At 37.4% G+C, this 21,474-nt stretch overlaps 1 protein-coding gene across 1 annotated transcript in view; it reads right to left on the bottom strand.

Annotated features, from left to right (window-relative positions):
* The window catches only part of KCNQ1 (potassium voltage-gated channel subfamily Q member 1), a 375,374-nt gene that overhangs the window by 114,836 nt on the left and 239,064 nt on the right, over positions 1–21,474 (bottom strand). The gene's annotated exons all lie outside the window — the stretch shown is intronic.

Raw genomic sequence — 21,474 nt, 5'->3', positions numbered from 1 at the left:
ACCAGAGATATGTCGGTATACCATCGGAAGATGAGACCCCCAGGTCAGAAGATGGTCAAAATACTACTGGGGAGGAACAGAGGATGAGTTCAACTAGCCCCAGACGCGATGACACAGCTAGCTCAAACCCGAAAGGACGGCTAGCGGCCGATGGTGCTGGTGGTGAACGGCGAATCTGATGTTCTAAGGATCAACACACCATTGGAACCTGGAATGTAAGATCTGTGAGCCAGGGCAAATTGGATGTGGTTATTGGTGAGATGTCAAGATTAAAGATAGACATTTTGGGCATCAGTGAACTGAAATGAACTGGAATAGGCCACTTCACATCAAATGACCACCAGATCTACTACTGTGGACAAGAGGACCACAGAAGAAATGGAGTAGCCTTCATAATTAATACTAAAGTGGCTAAAGCAGTGCTTGGATACAATCCAAAAAACGATAGAATGATCTCAATTCGAATTCAGGGCAAGCCATCTAACATCACAGTGATCCAAATATACGCCCCAACCACAGTTGCTGAAGAAGCTGAAGTAGAGCAGTTCTATGAGGATCTGCAGCACCTACTGGACAACACGCCTAAAAGAGATGTTATTTTCATCACAGGAGACTGGAATGCTAAGGTGGGCAGTCAAATGACGCCTGGAATTACAGGTAAGCATGGCCTGGGAGAACAAAACGAAGCGGGACATAGGCTGATAGAATTTTGCCAAGGCAATTCACTCTACATAACAAACACTCTCTTCCAACAACCTAAGAGACGGCTTTATACATGGACTTCACCAGATGGACAACACCGAAATCAGATTGACTACATCCTTTGCAGTCAAAGGTGGCGGACGTCTGTACAGTCGGTAAAAACAAGACCTGGAGCTGACTGTAGTTCAGGTCACGAACTTCTTCTTGCACAATTTAGGATCAGACTAAAGAGATTAGGGAAGACCCACAGATCAGCTAGATATGAGCTCACTAATATTCCTAAGGAATATACAGTGGAGATGAAGAATAGATTTAAGGGACTGGATTTAGAAGATAGGGTCCCGGAAGAACTATGGACAGAAGTTTGCAACATTGTTCAGGAGGCGGCAACAAAATACATCCCAAAGAACGAGAAAACCAAGGAGGCAAAATGGCTGTCTGCTGAGACACTAGAAGTAGCCCAAGAAAGAAGGAAAGCAAAAGGCAACAGTGACAGGGGGAGATATGCCCAATTAAATGCAAAATTCCAGAGGTTAGCCAGAAGAGATAAGGAATTATTTTTAAACAAGCAATGCGCGGAAGTGGAAGAAGACAATAGAATAGGAAGGACAAGAGACCTCTTCCAGAAAATTAGAAACATTGGAGGTAAATTCCAGGCAAAAATGGGTATGATCAAAAACAAAGATAGCAAGGACCTGACAGAAGAAAAAGAAATCAAGAATAGATGGCAAGAATATACGGAAGACCTGTATAGGAAGGATAACAATATCGGGGATAACTTTGATGGTGTGGTCACTGAGTTAGAGCCAGACATCCTGAAGAGTGAGGCTGATTGGGCCTTAAGAAGCATTGCTAATAAGGCAGCAGGAGACGACGGCATCCCAGCTGAACTGTTCAAAATTTTGCAGGATGATGCTGTAAAGGTGATGCATGCCATATGCCAGCAAATTTGGAAAACACAAGAATGGCCATCAGATTGGAAAAAAATCAACTTATATCCCCATACCAAAAAAGGGAAACACTAAAGAATGTTCAAACTATCGAACAGTGGCACTCATTTCACATGCCAGTAAGGTAATGCTCAAGATCCTGCAAGGTAGACTTCAGCAATTCATGGAGCGAGAATTGCCAGATGCACAAGTTTATAAAAGGCAGAGGAACTAGGGACCAAATTGCCAATATCCGCTGGATAATGGAAAAAGCCAGGGAGTTTCAGAAAAACATCTATTTCTGTTTTAGTGACTATGCTAAAGCCTTTGACTGTGTTGACCATAACGAACTGTGGCAAGTTCTTAGTGGTATGGGGATACCAAGTCATCTTGTCTGCCTCCTGAGGAATCTGTATAACGACCAAGTGGCAACGGTAAGAACAGACCACAGAATAATGGACTGGTTTAAGATTGGGAAAGGAGTACGGCAGGGTAGTATACTCTCACCCTACCTATTCAACTTGTACGCAGAACACATCATGTGACGTGCTGGGCTAGATGAATCCAAGGCTGGGGTTAAGATTGCTGGAAGAAACATTAACAATCTCAGATATGCAGATGATACCACTTTGATGGCTGAAAGCGAAGAGGAACTGAGGAGCCTTATGATGAAGGTGAAAGAAGAAAGTGCAAAAGCTGGCTTGCAGTTAAACCTCAAAAAAACCAAGATTAGGGCAACCAGCTTGATTGATAACTGGCAAATAAAGGGAGAAAACGTAGAGGCAGTGAAAGACTTTGTATTTCTAGGTGCAAAGATTACTGCAGATGCTGACTGCAGTCAGGAAATCAGAAGATGTTTAATTCTTGGGAGGAGAGCAATGACAAATCTTGATAAAATAGTTAAGAGCAAAAACATCACACTGACAACAAAGGTCCGCATAGTTAAAGCAATGGTGTTCCCCGTAGTAACATATGGCTGTGAGAGCTGGACCATAAGGAAGGCTGAGAGAAGGAAGATCGATGCTTTTGAACTGTGGTGTTGGAGGAAAATTCTGAGAGTGCCTTGGACTGCAAGAAGATCAAACCGGTCCACCCTCCAGGAAATTAAGCCAGACTGCTCACTTGAGGGAATGATATTAAAGGCAAAACTGAAATACGTTGGCCACATAATGAGAAGACAGGACACCCTGGAGAAGATGCTGATGCTAGGGAGAGTGGAGGGCAAAAGGAAGAGGGGCCGACCAAGGGCAAGGTGGATGGATGATATTCTAGAGGTGATGGACTCGTCCCTGGGGGAGCTGGGGGTGTTGACGACCGACAGGAAGCTCTGGCGTGGGCTGATCCATGAAGTCATGAAGAGTTGGAAGCGACTGAACGATTAAACAAGGCATGGGGTGCAGCCAAAGCTAATATTCTTTTCATGATGCATTAGATTAAAGCTCTTAAGAAAAGGACACTTCGATTTAACTGGAATTGCAATATCTCACAAAACTAAGAATATAAAACCAGCTGTTAGAAGAAAGCTAAACATATATCAGCACAGTACCAGAGAGATTAAAAAGTATACTTTGAGAATATGCCATTACCACTAATCCCAGCTAGAGTACTAGAACAATTAATTTAGAAGATTGGTTTAATAGGGATGCCTCCATTTTGTGCCACATGCCAACCTGCTCCAGTCCTCAAGTGAATTATTGTTTAGCACCAAGTATGGAATCATATTATTAAAAAAAATCCCTATCATACCTGTTCTAACAAAAGGGAATTGTTTTTGCAGAGCCCTCCAATATGCATTTTGCTGGATGTGTGTCAAGTAAGATTGTTCTATTCATTCAAGGTAATAATCTTACCTTCACTAAAGTCAATTTAATACTGATGAAAGACAAGAGAAAGGCAACAGTGTTCCTACCTACTAGAGAGACCAAATCACAGCAGCAACCCAGTAAATGTTCTGAGCTATGTTACTGAGTAAGGACAGCTTAGTAACATTCAAAAGAGTTGAAAGAATACCTAACTGAATGTTACTTTCAGCAACCCTTCTCTTCCCTCTACCTTTTTACTGGCTGAGCTTTAACTACTGCTCCAGAAACATCCACCAGCTTTGCCCATTGCAAATGTTTTTTCCATATCTGTTCCTTTATCATACTTCCAAGTCCCCAGATGCCCCCCACTGCATCCACCAACCTTGAGGTAGTCAAGTTTTTTCACCATTAAGACAACTTGGCTTTCTGTTAATGGAGGGATTCCACCTCAACAATGGGAGCTTGATCAAAGTTAATAACTCCGCACAAAATAATTTATTTAAAATATTATCTCTGTCCATGTGTATTTTAATGCAAGCACAGGTTATTTGGGCACAACAGCTACAGAAAAGATGCACGGGTTATTTATATATTCATAGCACCAAAGCCAAGTTTCAACACTCTGGACACAAGACCTAGTGTTTTTCAACTAAAACAGACAGCATGCACACAAGCTGTTTGCTTATGCATTTGAACAATGAGCCACAGATAAAAACAATGCAATGCTTAGAGAAATGTCATGTTTATTTTTTTAATATTTCCCATACATATATTTGTGTATATATAGTATACATACATAAGTAATTCATGACATCAAACAGGTTTTGAAAAATACTTATAAAGCTACAGTAAAATAATAAATTTCATGTACTTTGTATTCCTATTGCATAAAATAAATGTGTCACACCTATGTTAAAGGCCATTCCAAATATGAAGTCTATACCTTGCTTAAAGTTTGAATTTCCTGCCTTTGAATGATCTTAATTACTGTCTGAATGGCATGTGTTAATTTTTTAGATCATATCCTCTGCATTTACATTTTTATTAAATAGTTTTAATTAGTTTGCTTTTTCTTTTGTGCTTGTATGTAGGTCTGCATTTATGCATGTAGGTACATATTTATTCATCATTTGGAAACAAATACAGGGATTTTTCTAAAATGAAAATTTTTCAAAAAGTTATTTAATAATCAAACAAACAACATAATTTGCAGCAAAAAAAATGACTGAATCTGTTTTGTTAGTTTTGGCTTAGGGAAATATTCTAAAGCTGAATAATTATCAACAAAATGCAAATACTTGCCACAATTGTTTGCCAGTTTGGCCCATGTTACTTTAACCATGCCACTTCAATAAAGGAATGAATAAAGCGAATTATATTTACTACATAACATAATGCTACACCTTTCTTAATTGCTGAAGCAGAAATTTTTTTAAAAAATGAGAATTATAAGTCAATACAGGAAGAAAAATAAATTAAACTTATGCAGAAAACCCAAAATTTAAATACATGTATTCAATATTCTTACCCAGAAAGAGATTTGTATAAATAATCTATACGAAAAACTTCGAAATACTGATCTCACTTGAATAAAACTACCTTAATTGTAGGATTCTTTAAAGTGTTTTGCTGTGCTGTTAACTTTCCGGCCATGCAATTTTCGAATGTTTTAAGTTCCCACCCCTAATATATTTTAGTTTGCATTAAGAAATCCAACAACAACAGGAATTGAATTAATTTCTAATGTTGCATCAATTCATAAGTGTTAGGAAAAATAAATAGTGTATCAGTAGCACGATTAATTATTGAAGACCATTGAGTGATGTCTTGACTTGTTCATAAATTTACGGCTAAAATAAGTAACATATAAGGCATTATCACAGAGATAATTTGAGTCTAACACTCAAATTTTTTACACAATTTCCACAAAATTAAATATTAATTATGTCTCCCTATCTCAGATTATTTAATAGGGGAGGACTGAACTAACAGACATTGCTTTAGTTTAAAAGAGGAATAATTGTGACAGCACTGAGCTTAAGTTACTTTACTACTGAAAGAGCTGCAGCTGCAGGTTATTTTCCTGAGTCGAGCAGACATACACAAACATAAAGTAGGAGGTTAAAAGTGGCTTTGTTTCTCCTTCTCTTTAAAATAGCATATACATAGTTATATTTATATGTATTTATCCTTTATCCTTGAGTGAATGGAGTTGATCTGTGCCACCTGGATTCTTTAGGCAACACACTGCAGGTTTGTGAAGGATAAGATGAAATGCCTAGAAAATAAACTAATAAATAAAATATAGAGAAAAATAAGGATTAGATGGATGATGGAGGTCAGTAAAGTTTGTACCATCAGCCAGTAGGCTCCACTGTATATTTAATCACTGTTGGTTACTTCATTCTTCTGAAATATAGGCAAATACTAAGTTTTCTTCTTTTTAAAAAAAATAAACATCAAGGAAAACTACGTATTTATCTATTACATACTAAAACTCAAGTTTTTCAAAGGCATGTTTTCTCCGCACCTTTATTTCAGTGTTGCTATATTTCTAGAAAGATGGATTATAACTCCCTTTCTAATAATTGAAAATTACTATGAGATTTCAGCTTCCAAAGAACACACTTCCATCTTAAATTAGAATGTGCAAGACAAAACCAACAAGAGCACAGTGATTAATATTTATAGATTCAAATCAGCTAAAGAAGCTCTTTTTACCAGTTCCTTGCTAATTTTCACCCAATAGAAGACATAACAAAATTAAAGCAAGCCTTCTCAATACAATATAAATTAATATTAAAAAGTTAAATAGAATCCAAAGTAAACACATCCTCAATCATGTCTAAAACAGCAGCAGTTTTTATTTGCTTCCTTGAGGATACAAGTACAGAATTGTTGAAAAGCAGACTATTTTAAAATAGTTAGAGCATAATCTGCTATTCAGCCTGTTCTTTCACCAAGTTTTATTTAAGCAGTTTATCTTATGGAGATTAGGATCTCTTTTATAAAGAAATACCTGGTAAAAGCAGGCCTCTGGTTTTGAATGTCAGGCTATATTTCAGTGAAGGAGGGGGGGAAAGGGCTTTTAATAGCAGAATGCTTTCTCAACGTAATCTTTATCAGGCAACTGGAGAACTAATGCCAACACATTAGAGATAATTCCTCTGGCACTATGGATGATCCAAAGACAGCTTGTTTATTGTCTTGAAGGCTCCCATCCTATTATCCTGAGTTTTTATCTTGGCTTTTCAGCTGGGCCTCCTTCAACATGATGTATTGAAAGATACAGGGGATATGCATGGTTTTTAAAAACTTCATGGCAAACTACACAAGTCATGCAAATGCATGTAACTGGAAACCTTTAGGGAGGCAAAACTGAAAGTCAAGGGAGATGCAAGGGGCATTGCTGGAACAGGAGGAGTGCAGGAAGGGAAAAAAATTATGCTCATCGTTCTCTGTTCTCCATCACTCCAGTTCTGCTAAGGTTTTCCTCTGGGTGGTGGAGGAGAGATGACAGCTGTACGTGTTTGCAGTTAAGGGGTTGTTTAAGCCATCCTAAAAATTATGATACAAAACATTTTTTAAAATCATGACTAAACGTTAGTGCTTGAATTCTCAACCTTGGCACAATAATCTTGCATTGTACTGGTGCTTGAAACCTGTTTTGATAACTGAGGTCCAGTCGATTATTAGAATTAAGGAAGAGATTTTTATAAAGCATTTCTGTGTACTTACATCACTTCTGGTACACGAATCGGCTTTATCTAGTCCTGCTCAATGAATAAACCCTGATTAGGATATGGAAGGGAGGCCATCTTTAAAATGGGCAGATTTGTCCTCTCTCTCTCTCTCTCTCTCTCTCTCTCTCTCTTTTTTTACAGTCCAAGTTGAAGCTCAGTAGAGGGTATCCAAAAATGTATAAACAACAACAAAAGAGGCAGTTTCAGAATAAACTCAAGGGTTATAATATGCCATTTCATACAAAAATACTACAGTATGTAGAATATGGATTCTACATATTTAGGATACTTAGGAACTGTATTCTCAAGACAACCCATGAGTCTAAATTCAGGGATCCCTACACCCCGTTTTTAAAAATTAATCTTGATTATATATACAGTATAGCTCTGTTTTCTTTCAGAATCTGAAGTAATGAATGGTTACGTGAGACTGAAAAATGTAGTCCTGGCATATAAATAGTATAATCTTGCCAGCAAAAGGTTTTACAGTGCAGGTTGGACATAATTTTTCTTTCTCCCAAAAGCACTATAGTGTTTCTGGGCAAAGAGAAAGCAAAATGTATTAACTATGTGGAGGAAACACTTGCAAATTATTTTAGCACACAGAATATACCTCTTTTAATTATTTTGCTTCCATTACTTGCCAGCGTATTCTTTCATACTTATTCAAGATTTATATGTAAACAATAAAATCAACAATCTTCCTATTAAAATATTGAGTAATTTTCTAGCCAAGGATAAAGATTATCCTGTATATATATATATCAATGCAAAAGGAAAATAAAATAACTAAAATTATGAATAAATAAAATGTGATTGCTTTTATTATGTTATTTTTGCCCCAGATCATTTAGGGTAATGGGAGATAATGTTATTTCAGGATATTTATTCAAGTCAGGATATATATTTTTGGGCTATATATAAAATAAATATGTACATTTAAATAACCTGATGAAAAGATGCCATTTTTAAAAATGTTCTACCCTGAGTCAAAAGCTGGTGATAATAATGAGATATCTTTTTCCAGAAATAAGCCCTGCTGAGTTCAGTGAAATTCACTGAATCATATTATTTATTGTTCTTATTTTAATAAATGTATTAAACTATTAATGGGGCTTTCAGATTCCCTTACAATTTTAAAATCGTTCTTAAACAAAGCAAATAAAATAAACATTTCTTTAAAAAAACACAACATAATCATACAAAATGTATGTAATTCCAGAATTAAAAAGACCTCAACGAGTGGCTTTGGGGGAGCCAAGTCTTCCCAGAATCAGACCATTCCCCAGGTTGGGTGATAATTACCTCTCTTCCGAAGGCAGGAAATTCAGAGTTGCTTATCTGAATCTCAGTTAAATGGTATGTGGGTGATCTCTCTTTCTCCGCCACCCCCCATTTTAGATAGGCTACATTCTCCTTCAAAAGGACCCATCTTTACAGGTCCAAGCTGATTCCATGATGCATCAAACCCCTATAAAAGTTTTTTTTTTAATCATACGGCATAGCAGTTCAGTGTTCATGCTGCTTTTCCTTGCTGGGAAATCCTTGTGAGGTCCAGCAGCCAGATGTGTAGACTATTTAGCTGTGACAAGTCACGTTGCCCGGGGAGGCTAGTCTACATTGCACTGAATTGGGCTGAGAGAGAGTGACTGGCCCAAGGTCACCCAACCGGCTTTCATGCCTAAGGCGGGACTAGAACTCCCGGTCTCCTGGTTTCTAGCTCGTTGCCTTAACCACTAGACCAAACTGGCTCTCTCCCTATAAAAGTGAATGAGCTTGACTATTTGAAGGATCATCTTTTCCAACATAAGCCTGCCAATGTAAGATATGAAGCTTTGGTGACACAGCTGGTGATCTTTGGCATAAAATGGTCTCCTGAAGAGGATTAGTTGTTTTGTTGATTCTGAATGTATCTTTTTATTTTCTCCCAGAATAAATTTTTCTGTGCCATTTTATTCTGTTTTTAATCTGCCTGTTAGGACCAATTGTTTAACATTCCATTATTTTATTTATCAGATACACTGAATATATTTTTGAAGGACAAAAATAAATTCTAGTCTAAATAAGCATAGACACAGATTTTATTTATTTTACTTTTTTTTAAGAACTTACATGCTGCCCTTCAAAACAAAAGCTTTTCCAGGGTGGCATACAAAATATTTAAAAACCAGTGTCTGAAAAATGTAAACTTAAGACAGCTGTATAAATTGAATTCCCAAAGCAACTAAAATACTTATATATAAAAACAGTAAGTTAAAGAAACAATTAACGCAACTACTATAAAGCAAAAATTAAAGGAGCAGAAATAAAATAAAATAAAAAAGGACCTGCCACAGCAAGAAAGTTGTTATTAAATAGGCTGGGAAAACAAAAAAGGGTTTTCCTGTTGCTAAAAAGGTAGTAATAAATCCTGACCATACTTGTCTTTGGAGGGGGCCACCACTGAGAAGGTGCACCCCTAGGCAGTCACCCAAAAGCTGTTGGATGAGGGTATCCAAAGAGGAAGATAGCCTTTGTGCATTGGAAGAAGCGTCCTTCAGGTGCTGTGATCCTAAGATGTGAACGGTTGTATAGCCATAACTAGCATCTTCATTTAGGTCTGGAAACAAATTATGAGGCTGTGGATTACATTGGTGCAACAGAATCATAACGTCCAGTTCCAGTCACATAGCAGTTGCCATATTTTTATATTTCCATATTTGGAAACCGAAGTTACAAGGATTTATGAAATCATTCTCTTTATAGGGACCATGCTTACTTACGTTAGTTTTTATCTTCATCTTATACCAATTTCATTTTTAGTATTTGTATTAATAAAGTGTTCCATCCAGCATCAGTCGAAGTGGATTTAATGGTATGTGAGAAAGACCTTGGGAGATGGGCTGAACAGATGCTGCCTAGGGAATGGTCAGATAAGAGAGGGCACAGCCCTCAGCTGCATAATGGGCAGAGAAAGAGGCTCAGAAGGGACCCTCCCTAACTTCTCAGGCTGTAAAGGAGACAGCGGGAGACTTGTACTTTCAGACTTGCAAGATTCTGTTAATGTAGCCTTACAAGAAAGTAGAATTAGTTCAGCTAGTTGTGTTTCCTGTCTAGTCTACTTTGGAAGGCTGACAGTGGAACTGCATTCACCCAGTGGGGTTTCACACCTTGTCCTTCTCTCTCACACACACACAAACACACCAATCTCTCCAGAAGATATTTCAATCTGCTGGAGCTGATTTACAGTTATGAGAGTTGTTTCATGCAGCTTCCATGTTTCCACTGACAGCTCACTAGAGTAAAACATGTCGCTAGGTCCAGGAACAATAACAGGCCTAGTGTCCTGACAAGCAGGAACCACGCCGAGACGAGGAATAGGTCTCTAGTGTTTTATTACTGCTACAGTAGACAGAAAATCCTAACAAACTGAAGAAGCGTGGGAAAAACCCAGACAGATAAACCCCAAAAGTCAAGGCGGGTCTGTTCTGTGTCTCTTTGAATGACAGCTCAAATTCTCTCTACTACGCATGCATTTTCCCCCCTGGATAGGGGCCCCCTCCTGCTCACCATCAGTGCCCATGACATCTAGATTCATGGGTGATTCTTACAGTGTGACTACACATGCTACACATGCTACACTGTATTTTGTTTTATATATTGTATTTTCTTTTATGCAGACTGGGACTGTGATCCGTAAGAAAGTTAAGTAAGTTCACTGTGTATTTTTGGAAGTGTAAAATGCACTTAGTCTTGAGAAATAGAATGGAAACTTCAGTTCTTTCCTGTGAGGCAGAAAAGTAATGGAATGTGGGCTATGTGACATCACATACTAATTTGTGAATCTTTGCTGCATATTTTTAAATAATTAAAATCATGTATATTTTCCACTGTTATGGCTTCCCCAGGGGCCTCATTTTATAAGGGTGCAGTCCAGTTGGTAGATAGTCCTAAATCCAACAAATGCTCAGAGGTTGGACTTAGCCCAGCAAACAGAGAAGAAATGTCCCTTCAAGTGTACACCTTGGCAGCTCCAAATTCTAACCTGGAAGTCTTCAAACCACCTATAAATCTGAAGGAAAATGCTAAAGCTGGGTATACAGTCTGAGAGGTCTGGAATTACATGCTTGCAAGGAAGAGCTGCTTGGCAGTATAGGCTTTAGGACTGCTCCTGAGTAGACCCCAATCCTGGTGAGAATTGATGCATTTCAGCTGCATGGAGAATGATGCTTGCAGCTTTTGAGATACAGCTCACCATCTGAAGATAATCCGGGGCTGGAAGTAGCTTATTTAGCTTCAGTGCTCCTGTAATTGACTGCTTGGATCCTTGCACTGAACTCTAGGACTGAATTCTTGGTATTAAAACCACTACTCTGCACCCTGACCTACTTCTGATGTATTGAGCTGTCATTGTGGATTCAGCTGACTCTGGTACTGATATTTGACACTGCCTCTGTTCCATTACCTGGCTGCTTGCTTTATGTTTAAAAGAAAGGATTAAGCCTAATAAATCTCATCTGCCTGATGTACACAGAAGAACTACTACTATTAATGCAGGGGAGGGAAATATGTGACTCTGCAGATGTAACTGAACTACAGCTCCCATTATCTCTAACCACTAGCACTGATGGGAACCCCATTGTTACCCAGATTATTTGATCTGAGCGACAACTATTAATCTACGTAAGGGTACAATTCAACATCCAAGAAAGTTTGATTAAACTGGTTTGAGAAAGCTTTCTTGGTACCCTATAGCTTAAAGTCATCCATGTCAACATGTGTCAGACTTGTATAAATTGCCCCATGATTTTTTTTTGCTGAACAGTTTCTGTAAACCATGGCCTTTTTTTTAATGCAAAAATTGCAATATTATTAAGCACACAAAATTAGTATCTATTGCAAAAGGCAATTATTTTGAAATGAAGGACTCAAGGAAAACATTAAAAAAAAAACAAGTCTACCTCGTGGCTACAAACTACTCTCTGCAAGACTATCCTTTTCAGTAAGTCAGTAAGTGGGGGAACTTCGTTGAAATGTCATGCCTGGTTGTGGTTTTAATAGCACCAGGAAAGTTTCAGCAGGCACTAACCACTAAATGTATTATAAATCACAAAGAATTCATCTTGTGAAAGTAATTATTCTGAAGTCAATATAAACTTTTTCATAATCTCACTGCATATAATTATTGAGGTTTACTATCAACAATTTAACTTTTCAAGAATTCATGATGTTGAATCAAACTGTTTTATCACTCAGAAGCACATATTAAATGTAATATAGAAATTTACATTAAATATATCTTTATATTTAATAATAATAAATGTGTAAATTTAGTATTTGAATCAGAAAAATAGAAAAAAGAAGAAAATCCCTGTAAGTCATCTTTATTTTGCTACAAAGATCAGAAACTGGTTTCTGTAGGAACAGAATGAGCTTAGAAGCTATTCAAATGATTTTATAGCCTCACATTTAAACCCCTAGAAAGATTATGAGAAAAGTTGCTGTAGGCTGTCAAACCTTATTAAGTTAATGGAACTAGTAAATTGGCTTTTTTCCAAGACATGCAAAAAGAAAAGTGTTTTCAGCTAAGAGTGAAGGGGATCCAATTTCATCTTGGCTGTTCAAGAAGGTTACTAGCTATAAATAGTGACCGCTATGAATAGTTTTGCAAACTTCATACATGTATCTTCACAGTACAACATGAGCTTCTTGTATAGAACAGCAGAATCAGCACTTTTAAAACATGGGACATCCCTTCAAAATTGTAGTAGTCCTCATGGACACCTGTTAGTCATCAAAAGAAATGTATGCATGCATGCAAGAATGAATCCTTATGCGGAATTTTTCAATGAGATGGAAAGGAGGCAAATAAAAGAAAAGCAGACAAAATCCTAACAACTAATCATAAATGATAGGAGCTCTTTTCTGCTTTTAGCAGGGATGTACCCTCTGTAGTTTGTCATTCGGCAAATATCTTTGGTAGGCAGTTAGCCTGGCTTTTACTGCCACCATTGTTACTGTTCCAGTGGCAGAGAGCCAACACTGCATGAAGCAATGCTCTAGGAGATGGATTTACTACTTAGTACTGTAGTCCATGGTTCTCTTAAGAAGACATAATTAGATGATTGACACAAGAGGACTAGTTCAATGATCCATATGAAGACAGTGTAAGACTATGCTCAGACTTCATTAACAGAATGGCAGATGCAGAGGATGATGCGTAGGCCCACTAAGGTGCCTCCTCAGCACTTCCATTTGCAGGAAGCTATTTGCTTTGGCAAGAAAAAGGAGAGGCTAAGTTAGCAAGGAAGTTAAGTTATAACTGAGGATGGAGAAATAACTTATCAATTACAATTTATAATCTGTACAAAAATGATTTATAATTGTTTACAATCTGGCTTTTAATTTTCAGATGATTAATCTCACAGAGTTGAGGAAAAATGAATTTACATGAGCAGTTGTTCATGATAAAAGTTATACTTTCCCTGATACATATCTGAATTATTTTTAAAAATATATGGTTAAAACTTTAAATAGTTTATTATAAATGTATACTGCGGTATTGATTTTTGACATTGGAATGTTGGAGGCTGTCAATAAATATGCACACCAGAACTAGCCAGAGAGGAGACAGCATACTTGCTGCATGATCTTGGACTAACGACCAGCATTTAACTTCATCGTAGTTCACTTACTGCGAACTGGTCATTTTTATAGGAAGTTGATGAACTGACTTTAGTTATTTATGGAACCTACTGAATAACAAGCTTGAAGCCAGTGAAGAGCTCCTTTAAATAATGCAATATTGTTTAAGGTTAATATAATAAAACATTTAATAAAGGTTGGTTGCAATTACCTTGCTGTTGGAGAGAGAATTCAGAAGCTGGAATATGATGACTTGACTAGTCCTATTATTGCCATATTTGGAGCTGAAATCCTTAGGATTGCTAATACAATTCTGGATCGATTCTTTTGTATAAAAGGTACATAGATTTTTCATGGCTATATCCCTAATATTTGGAATCTAACTAGATATCAAGAATTGTGGATTTTTCAGGCACAGGGGCTGCATGTTATATTAACATTTTATGCTGTTATTTAGCTTGATATAATAAAATATATTAAAATTGTTCTCCAAATTGTTTAGATTGTAACTCCCATAAACCCTGTTAAAATCCAAAATATAAGTAGGGAACTAGATTGCCTAACTTTGGCTTAGATTTCTTCCCAAAGTGGATAAAATTGGGGTGGGGTGGGGTACAATGGGGAGATCATGTAAGCTGCCTTGAATTTCATAGAGGATCAACAGGTTTAAACCAAAATAAATGAGATCTACAGGCCTTCAGCACAGCAGATGATAGCACCTAGCTGGTCTCCAAAGAGCTAAGCAAGTTAGATTTGGGTACTTGGATGGGAAACCTCAGGTTGCAGAAATAATACGTAATATAGCAAGAAGAAAAACAACTTCTACTCTGTTGCCAAGAAAATTACACAAGTTCATCCTTCCAGTCACAAACAGTTCAGCTTGGCTTGAGAAACTTGATCTTTGTAAGCCATTTGGGTATTTATACCTATGTGTATATTAGTGTTTTAAGATATTCATCATATTTTTGTGGGATTACAGAATTCTGAGAACCCTATTTTGAGAAAGAATTTTGAAATAGGAAAACAGAGGAGATCACATGCTAGTATGGGAAACACCAGTTTCTCACAGCAGTCGTAACATGAATGTAGCTCCAAGTTTCTAGCATAAAGGGTTCTATCTCTTAAAGGGTAATAGTTGGTACATGGACCTTAGTGTTTTTGTAAAGAAAGAGGTAGGTCCAAAAGCATCACACCCACCTCCAAAAGCCAAACACCCTCAGTTTTTTCTAATACTGTTATATGACAAGGGGGTAAACATGGCCATTTTGAAAATGAGACTGGCACTACTTTTTCACCTCTCCTCTACCTAGTTTCAGATACTAGAGATTTTAATTTATTGCTGATCAAGGACAAATTCAGATAATTTACTTATATATACACCACAGCATTCCTTCTCCATTTCCATTCCCCAAATGTGTCTGCATTTGCTTTGCAATTACTGGTGACTGATTTGTGAATTCTGCCAAAAAGGCAAACACCAGCTTCTCTGCTTATGAATGGAAGCTTTATCCCATTACTGGGCATTCAGCACATAACCAGCCAGCTCCAGTAACCAGTTCAATCAAATGTGAAAAAGTATGCATTTTTGCACTAATATACAGGTTTTTGAATACCTGGAGCAGCAAGTATATCAAACATGGACCACCAGCTCCATTTCATTTTGGCCGAAGAAGCATTCTCAAGGGCTAAGTATATATCATATGTGAATAGATGCAACAGTCTGGAAAGCAAATGGCTTCTGAAAATTTGCATGGGGAAAAGTCTAGTAGGAGGGGTGATTTAGATGCAGAAGCAGGAGGTGGCGAAGGACTTCTGTTACACCAGAGAACTGCTGCAGTTTTAGGCACGTGTAACTGGGAGAAAATCCCATTGAACAGAATGAGACTTCCTTCTGAATCAAATGCATAAGATAGACCTGTATATTAAGTATACAGGCAGAAAAGTTGCTATTGTAGAGGACTGAATGTTGAGCTATCCCCATCCAATACCCAGGGGATAAGATTGCCCTGCTACACTTTTCTATGTGAACTCTATCCCAAAACACACTTAGAACCATGTTCACATATCTGAATGCAACTTAGTCTACATGGAATATCATTCTAATAGGAGCCATATTCTTGTATATAGAACTGTATCAAGCAAACTAGAACTAAAAACATTTTCTACCAGGAAAAGAAAGAAAGAAAGAAAGACTATTCCATTTTGATTTTCCTTCATAATTTTAGAAACATGTAAATAAATCAGCTTCATGCTGACTCTAACCATTTCCACTTGGCAAAAACATTCTTTCCCATGTTTCTTCCAAGCAAATCATCTTTTTTTTAAAAAGTATCTTGCTTTATTTACTTTCTTTGCACTTTCTTTGTATATGTATAAAAAGCTGCTGAACTGAAATGAATGATATTAGTATAAAAAGGAATGTTCTGTAAATATTTAATTTTTAAAAAAATTTTATGGCATTAATTGGAAGGCAATCTGGTACATTGTCTGAAAGCACATGGTTATAGCATCCTCGCTTGAAAGCTAAGGAGTTCTACTTCTTATTTGGGTTTCAGTAAGAGACCATTTGGGAATCCAGTGGAAACTGCTTCAGATCCAAGAGTGAAAGGGAGAATATAACTGCAACAAATGGATAAATTCTCTGTTGTGCTCCCTCTCTTTTGCACACAGATAACAAAACGGTATACTCCGATATCTTTGAAATAGGCTGAAAGCACTGCTTCACTGCATTTAGTGTGTAATGGGAAGAGTCCTTGTTTTCTTGTGTGTAAGGAGTGGTGTCCTTTTTGGCCCAAATGCTCTCCTTAGTGGACAATTGAATGAGGGGCTAACAAGGCTATCATAGGTTACCACTGTTTGTAAAAAAATGAGGAAAGCAATCCAGCAGGTCTTTATTCTTCCTCGACTCTGTTCTTACTTAAATGATAACCTACTTGCAAGACTGCTTACCTTTTTAACTAAAAAAGTAAAGGTTACCCTTCAGATAGCTAAAGAAGTTTTAGGAAAACTCAGTGCTTTTTACAAACTATGTAACTATTTATCTCAATGGAAACTACTTCCAAGTAACTATGCAGAGAATTCTAATTATTCCCTAAAAATATAACAAATTATATAAAAACCTTAACAGGGACCCCTTTTATATATGATGGTCATGATGTGTCCATCGATATGGCTAAACTCTAGGGTGAAAGGCTGGAGGTCTAAAACCTCCTCTCCCAGAAGCCCACACACCCCTTAGTTCCCACTTACTGTAGTATATGGCTATGGAAATCAGCCCTTCTTTCATCTCTCTTTTGAGAAAGAGATCAATCTCACAAGAGCTCAATAGAACAAAACTTTTCTAAAAAGAGAGAGAGAAAAAAATAGCACTCTCTTTTTAACTTTATCTAATCACATGAAAACATTCAGTGGTGCAGGAGAAAAAAAGCTCAGGACTGTTTAAATGACAGAATCTTTAAACCTCCAATAGAAGTATATCAGGTAAACCGTAAGACTTCGAAACTGAACGAAAAACCACTATGACCATTATTTTGTCCAAGAGTGTGAGAGCTATCACTTCCAGTATCAGTAATTTAAAAAGCAAATCAGAAAATTACTTAATAGCAAAATGCACACTGAGGACATCTAAATTGTAAATAGTTGGTCAGTTCCAGGTAGATAGAAAACTCTGGGAAAGAATACATTTTCAATATGTACTTGGGAATAAAATATTATATTTGGCTTATTTAGGTTCCCCAACATATTGTCAAGGGCTTTGCTGAGCTACATAAAAAAATAAGGCTTTGTCACAGGTTACATTATACATTACCTAAAAGCTCCACAACATATAATGAACGTAAATGTGATAATTAACTTTTATGCATATGGAAGGCATTAGTCTTTATTATTTCAGAGTAGAGTCAGGCACTGGTTAGTCCTGTCAATGTAGCAAGAATTAACAGTCATAAAACTTGTGCTTGCTTTATTGCTTTTTAACGTATTACATTTACTGAACAAAATATATTGTTTATAACAGCCAACATGGCTTTTAGTTCAGTAAGTCACATGGGCTGATCTGTAGGCCTGTGTGAATCAATCTTGATTCAGTTTGGAGTTTTAATATACAGTATAAAGAGGGTGTGATTCAACCTGATTTTGCAATTCAAGGTTCACAGGCATACCAATTCCATTGAGCTGCTTCGAGCTTTGATATTTGATTGAAAGATTCTTCCACTGGGAAGCATTAAAACACCTGTTTCATATTTGATTGAATCAGATGAAAACACCAGGGATGAAAAACCCATTAGAGGATATTAACTCTGCCAGTTTTAGCTAATTACCTCCAAGGATTTCATCACAATAAATTTTTGAAATATTTCCCCTGTACCCCTTTAAGGCAGAGAATGCAAAGATGAGGAAAGAATGGCACAACAGCATCAAAATTGGGCCAGAAATTTTTCAGGCAAGTTTGGCAGTTTCAAAGTTGCCTGATACTTCCTTCTCAGGTGATTGTTCTAAAAGACAGAGAAGCTAAAATAATTGCATTTTATTGTTTTGCCTAGTGCCCAACATTGTTTCTAACATTCCAATAATTTTTTTCTCCACACATCAAAGCTTTTTGTTTCATTTTTCATATGGTTGAAACTTTGTAGAATTGTTTAGATTTATTTTTTCCCCATGTCAAATAATGTAGCCCAAAGACTTGTGCAGATTATGGATAATGAGATGAATATGCTAATTGGAATCATACTCATTTGCATAGTTTTTTTTTAAAGAAAATGTTCTGATTGCAAATGTTCTTGCAAAATCCACACAGATGACAAATTGTCCACCAAGGAGCCTAAACTGTGCTGAATAACGCATAAAGTACCCTGCTTCAACTTAAAAATGTTTAAGAAGTGTTAAAAATTAAGCTTTTCCTGCTTGCTTTTCCAAGACGCAAGGCTTGGCATGACATAAAGGATTCCACTTTTTACTCACAATGTTATTATTATGGTGCCAGAGGCACACACTTCCTATCACACAAATACCTTTTATTTGTTTACTTTCAATGTATGCTGCTGAAAGCTCCAGGTGGCTAACTATGTCAACATATAAATAATGGCCCCAGCAAACCCCAAATATAAACAAACATAGAACAAGATGAAAACCAAAACAAAAAAAAAAACAAATGCCATGTGCCTGCAAACCTACCTTCAAACTGCAACACAGATTTATACCAAATATCATTACCAGGTTATACACTCTAAAGCAACTCTTATGTCAGGACATGTGCTAGATTTTATAGTTTTGAATTAAAACTGGCAACCCTGTTTTACCAGAGCACTTCAACTCTTAGTTAAGAGTCTTTGAATAATAATATTTGTTCACAGATGGATGTGAACATACTATGCTCAATTTGCAATGAATTTCTTGTACTGAAACTGCTTGTGGGTGGGTGAGGGATGGGTGGATGGATGGAGGCTAGAAATAACTGCCTGATCAAATTTCACTTCCTCCACAACCCAGGTAACATTGCTCTATCATCCCAATTGTTTTAGGTAATCCTTTAAAGTAACCAGCAATTACATACTAATCCCCTTTTCATTTTTTTTACATCATAAAGTGTTAACCAACTAAAATAGGAGGAGGAAGGAGTCCTAGCTATGTTTGCCACCTTGAGTTATTTATAAAAATAATAAAGGTGGGATAAAAATTAAATAAATAAATAAATAAATAAATATATCCAGGTTTTTTTCTTTGTCTAAATAAAACATATTATTTATGGAATCCTTTTCATATGTTTAAAAGCGGCTAAATGTCAGTCTAATTAGATCAATATATCAGTTAGTATGAGCCACATAACTCCTTTCTGACTCATTTCAGAAAGTATGTTTTCTTATGGTATGAATGAATAATATTTTTATTTAAGGAATTTCTAGTCACACAGTAGTTGTGGGAAATAAGTCTTTCACAAGGATTCAAAAAGCTTGATCTATCTTCGAAATTATTTCCTTAGAATAACTAAATATTTCATTCAGTGAGATAGATTTATTCCTTCTAATTGTCAGGATGGAGGCTGAGTCTGAGGAGGATCAGCCGATCACAGAAAAAGCGAGAGAGAGCCTTGAGCAGCAAGATCCAGAGCCACTGATTGAAGACAGACAGGAAGCAGATTCACCGCCACCTATCGGTGTGCCAGAAAGGAGGCTGGAAGGGTGGGCTGAGCAGCAAGAGAAGCAATTGGCTCCTATGCAAAAAAGGCAGGAAAGCCGAAGATATAAAGAGCGCCAGAAGCCAGAGCCAGTTGTTGGAGACAACCGTTCTCTTCTTCCTGCCTTGCCCTCGGAACGCGCCGCCTCAGCTGACCTCCTTACCTTGTCTGCCAACCCTGAGCCTCCTGCCTCTGCTGCCTGCCCTGCTGCTATGCTGCCGCATGCCTCAGAGCCTTGCCTTGCTACCGAGCTCAGCCTTGCCTCAGAGTCTTGCCCTGCTACTCTGTGACTCCAGCCTTCTAGTCCTGCCTTGCTTCGCCTTGCCTTGCCACTCTCTGATTCCAGCCTTTCAGGCCAGCCTTGTTTCGCCTTGCCTTGCCACTCTCTGATTCCAAGCCTTCCAGTTCTACCTGGTTTGCCTTGCCCTGCTGCTTTGTGAATTCCAGCTTCCCAGTCCAGTCCTGCTTTGCCTTGCTGGCTACCTTACTGACTTGGAAACCAGTTTATTCCTTATTGCTTTTTAATTGTTGTGTTTATCAATTTGCAAATAAAGAACTTTATTGCACCTTTATTCTGTGTCTAGTCGAGTTGGTCAGGACACTAATACAGATGATGTTTATGCATGCTTTATTAATTTGGGAGGGTTGGACAGAGATAATGTCATGATTTGGTAGACTACATTTTGCTGTGACTGATGATGTAAATGTACAGAGCACATCCCATAAAGTCATGGGATTCAAAAATGAACAGTTCTTCTATTTCTTGGTATCTCTGGAAAGGTGCCTTCAAAGAAAAAGTCTTCAATATACAAGGTGTAGATCAAATGTTCCCATAAGGTCACTTATAACTGTAGCCCAGAGTATAGCAATATTCCCTAAAGGCTGTGCAGAAGAGCAGGTCTTAACCAAAGTAAACAGAATGGGAACTCTCCTGAGTTCTGGCTGTTCTCCTCAGAACCGATGGTCCTGGACATACCCAGTACCTAAACCCCCTTGACTTGCATTTGGAGGCAAACTGGCAATCAATGCTCCTCCCACAGCAGAGGTATTAAATGGATATCTTTGGCTTGTCAACAGGCAGGCAGCTACATTTGTACCAGCTGTAGCTTCTGCTTGGTTTTCATGAGCAGACAAGGGCAGAAAGACAGTTGCCAGCACAGCCTGACTGAGGGAAGGCTGCAGCTGGCACACCAAGGCTTTTCAACAGTGGCACCAGCAGAAATCACTACTCATTCAGGGGTGGATGAAATCCCATATTGATTGATCTCTTCTGGCACTGGATTGCTTCTGGATAACAGCCACTCCATCATGGCAGGTTTAAGCATAAGCCTGTTTCTTCCCACACATTGTTCTTATTATGTATGTATGTATGTATGTATGTATGTATGTATTTAACAATATTCATAAGTCTTTCCAATCCAGATGAATTCTGGATGGCATACAATAGTTCAAAATATAATTTTAAAAAGCAGTTAAAATAATAACAACACTCCTCTCTGACA

This window comes from Candoia aspera, chromosome 1, assembly GCF_035149785.1.
Source record: "Candoia aspera isolate rCanAsp1 chromosome 1, rCanAsp1.hap2, whole genome shotgun sequence".
In the NCBI taxonomy this organism is placed as follows: Eukaryota; Metazoa; Chordata; class Lepidosauria; order Squamata; family Boidae; genus Candoia; species Candoia aspera.
The sequence above is the reverse complement of the archived record's forward strand: the minus strand, read 5'-3'. Positions and strand labels throughout refer to the sequence as shown.